This window comes from Stylophora pistillata, chromosome 12 (genome assembly GCF_964205215.1).
Source record: "Stylophora pistillata chromosome 12, jaStyPist1.2, whole genome shotgun sequence".
Taxonomy (NCBI): domain Eukaryota; kingdom Metazoa; phylum Cnidaria; class Anthozoa; order Scleractinia; family Pocilloporidae; genus Stylophora; species Stylophora pistillata.
In genome coordinates, this window is record NC_142530.1 from 11,360,770 (window position 1) to 11,370,040 (window position 9,271).

Below are 9,271 nucleotides of genomic sequence, written 5' to 3' on the forward strand. Positions count from 1 at the left end.
GGGCTCTTAATATAGACCGTGGATTGATCAATGCTGTTGTCTTCTTAGATTTAACGAAGGCATTTGATACAGTCGATCATGAGATTCTTTTATCTAAGCTTCGTTCGTACGGAATTCGTGGACTAACTTTGCGTTTGTTTCGCTCATATTTAGTTGACCGAACACAGATCTGCCAAATCGATTGTTCTAAATCGACGCCAAAGTTCCTCAACTGCGGTGTGCCTCAGGGCACGATTCTGGGCCCGCTTTTATTCTTACTCTATATTAACGATTTATCTCAGGGCCTTAATTTTTCTCATCCTCGAATGTATGCTGACGATACCAGCATTACTTACGCTGGCAAAGATTTAAACGAAATTGATGATTATCTTAAAAAAGATTTAAAATCTGTGTCTTCTAATAAACTCACATTGAACCTGACTAAGACCGAATTCTTAATAATAACTTCAAGGCAAAGGCGAGTTTACTTGTCTGACAATCCGTCTCTTACCATTAATAATTTTCCCATTGAGCGGGTGTCGTCAACAAAGTCTCTCGGTGTATCTATCGATGAAAACTTAAGCTGGAATACCCATATTGAAACTGTTTGTAAGAAAATTTCTTCAGCTTTGGGCTTAATTAAGCGCATTAAAGATTTTGTACCATTCTACACTCTTTTGAACATCTTCAGTGGTTTGGTAAAGCCCCAGTTTGACTACTGCAGCTTAGTATGCGATTGCTGTAGTACAAGTCTGGCCGAAAAACTTCAGAAGCTGCAGAACTGTGCGGCTCGTATATTGTTGTCCGCCCATTATGATTCTAGTGCTCTAGACCTGTTCCGTAGACTTCATTGGAAAAACCTAAGGAATCAGAGGCTTTTTGCCAAAGCCGTTATGAGGTTCAAAATTCTAAATGGACAGACACCTGATTATTTATCAAATAAATTTATCTTTCGCAATGATACTTAACAGTTATTCGCCGAAGGCGAGGTGAATATCGTCGAATAATCCCCGAGACGAAGTCGAGGGGATTAGTCGACAATATTCACCGAACTTGAGGCGAATAATGGTTTTAGTATAATTTCAGAGCTGAACAACAGAGAAACCTCTAAAATCATAACATTTTAGTAACATTTATTAACACTTTAGTTGAACATTTTATATAAACCGCGCGGAGCGGTTTATATAGCGTCATATAAGGAACCACTCGACCAATCAGATTGCGGGAAACTCTTTGCTCAGCTCTGAAATTATACTAATACTAGTTATAGATTGCTAAATAGTGAAATGAGGCTGGCTCTTCCGCAACCTCGTACCGATTATGTTCGTAAAAGTTTCTCTTATAGCGGTGCCGCGTTGTGGAATAGCCTTCCGACTGATATTAGAGTATTTAAAACATTAGGTGAGTTTAAGACAAAGCTAAGTAACTTCAGTTTTGAGTGAACTAATGACACGGCGTCCCTGAAAAGCAGTACTCAGTTTATTTTCATTTATTTCAATTCTAATAAGAAGTTAGTTCAGTTCGTTTAGATTAGGTTTTTGATCTTTGTATATATTTTATAATGATTATATAGTCTTACATTTGTAGCTATATTGCTTGTATACGACTGAGTGGAATTTACTGTGTATAAATAAAGTAAATAAAGGCTGATAGTTTCTAAAGAAACTGTTTGGGGCTGCGTCGGTGGGGGTAACGAAATAATTTGGGGTAACGAAATAATTTTTCAACGACTGACTCTGGAAAGCTGGTTTACTAACTAGAACAGACTCCCCTAAACAGATGTCAACAACTACCCGCCCCATACAAACGACTCATTCACGACATAAACATCACAAACGGCCGAAAAAGAACAACCTAACTTTACCGACAGACCGAAACAGACCAATCACGACCGACTTACGTTACTTGAGTCTTACAGCCAATAACATCACGGCAAAACCAACCGATCATTTCACACGAACTGGAATAAAAACATTCTACTGACAACAATCATTCACTTGACTCTGATGATGACTTCCGCACAGGTTGTCGAAACGTCAGTCACTGCCACCGACAACAGTCCTTCTCAGGACTACACTCACCCGGACGATCAGACTACACCTTCACATGTTACCCCCGGGTTCAAACCATTTACCGAAATAATTTGAGTATACCAACAAAGTTGAAATTGTAAATTGGCCACCGTTACGATTATAAAAGGTAACATTTCGAGCTTTAGCCCTTCGTCGGAGCGAATTGAGGAATTGTGGGTTGTGTGTGCTTTTAAAGGCAGAAAAAGAAGCTACGTGATTGGTGGGAACATGGCAACGAGAAAATAAAGTGATCTATCTATGATCTATCTATCTAATGCGCAACTACCTTCTTTGCGCTCGTGAATTTTCTCCGCTGGGTTTTCATTGCGACAAAATCATGGGAAACCTCTGAAAACGAATGTCTGAAAGCCGCTTCATACAACCTTTCTTTTTATTCCCGATGAACGGACCAGTAGCTGGTTTTGAACCGCGCATTATGGCTCTCGCCATTTCTTGGGGGGGGGAGGGGGGAGGGGTGACCTGGTAAAATCATATAAAGTGAAGAAGTTGAATCTAATCCAGGATACGATTTGGTCGCCATTCAGCACTTCGAGGATCGAAACGTGGACATGACATAAAATTCAAACATCCCAGTAAAACCTGTGAGACGCTGGTGAGATGTGATCAGAAAAACTGAAAACAGTAAACTGTAAACTGAAATCAGTTCAATTACCACACTTGTGTTAGCGTTTACGAAACATAGGCATGCTACTCATGCAGGAGTTATTTTTTTGGATACGTAGGTTGAAATGGGACACTATATAACTGATGCTGGTGTCTGAATAAATGTTGGCAAAAATAAACTGCACTGGTACAACGCTTCCTGCAGTCCCCTCCACAGCCCTAATTTGAACTTATCGCGCAACGCTATCTCTCTCTCTAACATAGCATGACGAGACTAAACAACAACCTGCTCGTATGTTAAAATTGTGCTTATTGCCGTTCCTTCGTAAGAGACAAAGTCCTAGTTATTATTCTGAGCATTAAGCAGGGGCTTCATTAATGTTTTCTGCAGGAGGGCAACTGGTTTTCACGGGCGGGCAAAACTCTTTAAACTGAACTTCTTTATTAGAAAAACTTTCCTCCAGACTGTCAAATCAGGTGGGCAAAGCCGTCCTCACAACCAGTCAATTTGCCCGGTGCCTGGCCCTTAATGAAACCCCTGCATTAAGGGCCAGAATCAGAAATTCTGTTTGGTTTTTCCTGTGCAAGAAAATGCACGATAGCGTGCAGTTTTTAATTGGCGTAAAGTAATGTGGTGGCATATCTAGGGAACGAGGTTGAGTTTTGGCATCGAGTGTCAGTCAGATTTGAAGTACTGGCCGCGCATCAACGATAAGCTTGTTACAGTTTATACTCATCTTTCGAGTGAACTTAAATATATTTATTTAAAGTACAAACCTAAGACTGTGAATCACTACTATTGTTAACGTACTGATGAAAACAACAACCCTTGGGAACAGTAATACAACCATCTTATGTAAACGTTGGCGATTGAAACCATCCGTAAAGTACGGAAGCCGAAAAGTACGGAAGCCGAAAAGGGACAATCCAGAAATATTTTTCAAATCCCGAAAAATATTTCAAATCGCAATATTTATTTTAAACTCACTGTCGAAAAGTTTGACAAATCCAAAGATATTTTGCAAATCCAAAAAAATATTTAGAAATCCAAAAAAATGTTTTCAAAATCTGAAAATATTTTGCGAATCCAAAAAAATATTTTGAAATCCAAAAAAATTTTTTCAAAATCCGAAAATATTTTGCGAATCCAAAAAAATATTTTGAAATCCAAAAAAATTTTTTCGAAATCCGAAAATATTTTGCAAATCCAAAAAATATTTTGAAATCCAAAAAAATTTTGTGTTAAATGGGAACACTAAGAACTGTAGTACGATCGAATCAGCGCGCGTGGCGCAAGCTGAAAGCAATCAAGACAACTTAACGATCGAGACAGTGAAAAAAATAGCTGTACATCTACAAAGGCGAATGATTCAAAAAAGACGCAATCCCTGATGTGCGTACTCATTTTAAACAAACTGAGACATTTCTGTATACACACTATAGTTCCTGTCACCCACAAGGAATTAAAAGAGACTTCATAAAAGGGGAGACCCTTAGACTTCTAAGAACAAACTCCTCTCAAACAGTATTTGAGGAGAAAATTACAAATGAAGCGCATTTGCTAAAGAGAGGCTACCGAGAGGACCTCATTACCACAACCCTCTCAGAAGTGAATTAAAAAACAGGAAATTAGCTCTTCAACAGAAACAAAAGACGAACCAACGAATCTTGCATTTTGTGTTACACAATACCAACCATCAGTGCCAAACCTAAAGCAAATTCTCATGAGACACTGGTATTTAATAGAAACACAACCACTACTCAACGAAATATACAAAAATCCGTTTCTCGTATCTTACAAAAGAGGACGGTCGCCCAAAGACATACTCAATGGGGCCAAACTTTGAATAGGCTACTCTAAACACGCGCTGGGGAGTCGTGTAGGCCTGTCAACCTCATTTTACAACAATTTCTCGTCTAACTATTTCCCGAACAGTGTGTTCTGAATGAAGGTGGTTTCTTTGTAACCCATAGTGACGTAGCCTTCTCTTCAAAGTCCTCACGTTCATTGAAATCCCATGGTATTCTGCCAGAAGGTGAACAATGGTCTCGTAACGAAATTGTATTGTATTGTATTGTATTGTAATCTTTATTTAGACACGATCAATTCATCAGCCTAAAAAAATACATATCACATACGCTAAGATATTTAAAATTAAAACTACATACTTTAACACTAAAGCTGGTTTCCGTGAATGCCGTGCGTTAGACTTAAAGAATGTCATTGATCTTACGTTTAAATAACCCCAGAGACTCTGTGTTCCTTATATCGCGTGGTAAACTGTTCCATAATGTGGCGCCATTGTAGCTAAAGCTTTTTCTGTAATAATTAGTGCGCGATAGTGGAACATTAAGCTTATTTTCAGAGTCCCTGAGGTCATAAGCAGAGTCACGCCACGTAAACTTTGAATATAGATACCTTGGAGCTAGCCGGTGCAGACATTTAAACATCATGGTGGCTTTATGGATTTCCTGCTGGCGTGCAAGATTTTTCCACCCTAAAAACTCGAGTAGCTCAGTTGCATCAGCATCATAGTTAGAGAATGTCAACACACGGGCTGCTCTATTCTGCAATTTCTGCAGTTTGTCTCGTAGCGTTTTCCCTTATTAAAGTAATGTTCTATAGCCAATCTCTCGTCTCCCGAGCTGGACAACACGCTTTCCTCTTCACGCCATTTTGGTGTTCCACAACAACGGCAGAATGTTTCATTGTTCCCACATTCTCTTCCACATTTATGACAGAACATGTTCTATTCTCGTTCCTTCGCCATTTTGTATGTGGGATGATGCGGAATATGGCAAGAAAACGCTGGGTGACTGCTGGCGCAAATAGCACGTGACAAAATATTTTTTTGGATTTGCAAAATATTTTCGGATTTTGAAAACATTGTTTGGATTTCAAAATATTTTTTTGGATTCGCAAAATATTTTCAGATTTTGAAAAATTTTTTTAGGATTTCTAAATATTTTTTTGGATTTGCAAAATATCTTTGGATTTGTCAAACTTTTCTACATTGATTTTAAAATAAATATTGCAATTTGAAATATTTTTCGGGATTTGAAAAATATTTCTGGATTGTCCCTTTTCGGCTTCCGTAGTAAATAAATATTGCGAACAAAACAATTGTACTTTCCTCACCAAAAAAAAAAAACTTGTGGAAGTCACTGCCACATACCTTTAATTTCAATCAGTCAAAAAACTTGAGGTCTGTAAAATGCCTTCTGTGATATATCGTTCCGAGGCAAAGGAAACTTGAAAGGTTTGTTATTAGATGTAAGCAAGAGAAATCCTTGTGAATGAAGTCATCGCGTTCAAATACAACTTTTTATTGAGTGATCCCGCCTTTCCTCCGGCGATTTTAGTAATTCCAAATTGTCATGGATGGCATCAACTTGTTCCGAAGTCTTAGTCTCCATAACTCTCCATGTTAACAAACCATGAAAAGCACTAGACAGCGATTTTGCTGTCAGCAAAAGCCCTCAATTCAGCAAAGCCCTCAATTCGAACCAATTCAATTCAATCCGCTGATCCACAAATCCGGCCCAAATATAGGCTCCGTCTAGCTTCTTGTTCAGTAACAGATGGTTGCCTCAAAATACTTTTCCATATAATTTTGCAGTGGAAAGCTCTATTTTATCTCTTACAGCCTCTGGAAAAAGATAATTTCCGGTCTCCGTTCTTCAAACAAGTGAAGGTAGATTGAACCAAGAGAAAGTACCATTCTTCAAAGGATAATAAGGTGGGCTACTTGATTGGTTGTTGCCTATCTAGACTTTGCCCTTTGCGTGCGAAATACGTGAAAAATGTAGGTTGTTTACAGGAAATTGACACGCAATGGGGTAAAGTCCAGGTTAGCTATAAGCGAATTTTATTGGTAGAAAACGTCTAAGCACGTGAGAGTTGCGTGGAAAATTAACCGACCGTACCATTCTGTTCCTTGTGAAATATTTTTCATTGAGGTAGATTTATGTCATAAAATTTGCGTTGTTTACTGGAAAATGGCATTCAGTGTAATCGGTATTACAGAAACAAAAATTACAAATTCATCTGGGCTAGATTTCAATGCCTGCATACCAAACTATCAGTTTGAATATGTCCCAACACCTCTATCATGTGGAGGTGTTGGAATGTACATTAATAATTGTTTGAAATATAAGGTTCTGGAGAGAACATCTAAAGACGCTTTTCAGGCTTTACGGATCGAAATTGAATCCCTAAAGAGTAAAAATATCGTTTGTGGAGTGATTTATAGGCAGCATAATGATCCGGAACAATTCCTCCAATATGTTGACTTTACTTTAGAAAAACTTAGCTCCTCTGATAAAGTTGTTTATCTTAGGGGCGATTTCAATATTGATCTCCTCAAATCTGAAATTTCCGATTACTCCCACAATTTTTTGAAAATGAGGAGATGAATGTTGATATACGCTGCTCAGAAATTTGTAAATATCTCTTGATAAAGTAACTCTTCGTTTAAGTCTTGTTTCAATTGTATTATATATCTTGATAACTTGCAATTGATTATTTAATTATCCAACGGACTTAATTTTATTTTATTTTATTTAACAATTGTATTTTTATTTATTGATTATCTTTGTTTAATTGTATCGGTATGTGATCATTAGCAGAGACAGCACTTGTTTTAGAAGGGTGGCCCGCCTAGAATAGCTTGCTAATTGCGGGTCACCTAGGACTGTGATAATATTGTATTGCTAACAAATAAATAAATTGATTGATTGATTGATTGATTGATTGGCATTTCATCTAAAAAAATCTAATCCATACAGGCGAGTAAAAAGTAACACGCAATTGTAACGGGAAAGTATCGTTTAAACAATATTTAATTCATGGAGGACTTTTAGAAGCAAAGAAACGGATATGTAAACATGGCAGTCGACGCAGAAAGTATATGTAACTTGGTGGTCGTTTCAACCGCTGCTAAAAGAACAACCATATTGCAAAAAAAAGATTATCAATCAAATATGATTTACGCAAATACCTTGCGCAAGATTTACCAGAGTCAGTAAAACTAGTCTTTCCGAAACAACACGCTATAGCGCTAAATTCGCGTTAGGCCTCCAGCTGACGGTGTATGCGTCGTAAGGAGCGGTACACAAAACATGCACGTTTTAACTCGCTAATCGGTAGAAAAAGTTCCCTGACGACCTTTCAAATCCAGACAGATCATAGCGATAAAATCCTCACGAAGGACATGAGCCATTACACTGAACAGATGATCTTACAACTCTTGTAGATGTCATCTTACCTCGTTCCTCGAGCGAAATTCAAAATTGGAATCGCTGATTGACTCATATATAGTAATGAAATATCCTGAAGTTGCTCCTATCAACATCTGAAGTAATATTTGATTCAAAATTTTTCTCATGTTCCACTCAGTCTCCTTCAGAAGGAAGAATAAGCATAGTCGTTCAACGATCACAACTCCACCACTTTCCCAACACGACTGATACATTTCCTTACTTCGCGAACCGCTCTCTCCGACTCAAGCGTTGATTCGCTGAAATTTGAAGACCTATCAAACCACAAATTAGCAAGAACGCTCTGATTGGTGCGACATCGAAAAATACTACAATCTGATTGGTTTGTGATACACCAAAAAATTGGGCCAATCACATTGCGTTGAGATACACCAAAAAAAAAGATGCGCCAATCAGATTGCTTAGAGATACACCAAATTGCGCTGATCAGATAACACTACACCACAATACACCAACCTATACGCTAACAAAATTTTTTTTTTTTTTTTTTTTTAAATAACTCAACAAATAACTCAAAAATGATCGACAAGTTTATCACGGTTTTCTTTATTAAGTCGATTTTGCCAAGGTTTACGCGGGACAAATGTTGTTGGCGGCCCGTCTGAAAATTTGTCAGCTTCGAAGAACTGTCAAGTCGCGAGAGACCATTCGCACTTATACAGTGTCGGTGACGACAGAAAATTTGTCGCTAGTGCGGATAGGCCCTAAATATTCATTCACTGCGTTAAAACTTAATTTTCAATCACTTTTCAAGGGGTCTGAAATTTCGAGGTCTGAAGTTTCGTAGCCTGAGTATCAGGCCTTCCTAAGGGGCTAGGAGAGTTTCTTCCTTTCGCTCTCTCCTTTTCTCGCTTCTCTCTTACCTTTCCCCCAGAAACGCTCCCAGAAACGCCTGATGCTCAGACTAGAAGTTTCGAGGTCTGTCTGAAGTTTCGAGACACCCGTATTCTATGCATCTTAGAGACATACTGGATGGATTTATTTTGCAATAAGTCGATATCTAACTGAGATAATCTGTCAGACTGAAATTCAAAACACTATTTTAGTTGGAGATGCTATGGAAAACAGCAGATGCTACACTTTGTGACACCATAATTAATAGAGGGGTGATACATGCTATTTAGGTGGGGACTTCAATTTTCCAGGAATTAAGTGGCACACCACGACACCCATTGTGAGGATGCTCTAAATTTGGATTTCTGTGCAACTGATTTAAAGGATCTACTGAATACCAAACGCACGGCGCTTCACTTTGTTGAGCAAAAACGCACTACTGTTTTGGATGTAACGGAGCGAGAAAGTCCCCGAAGAGTCCA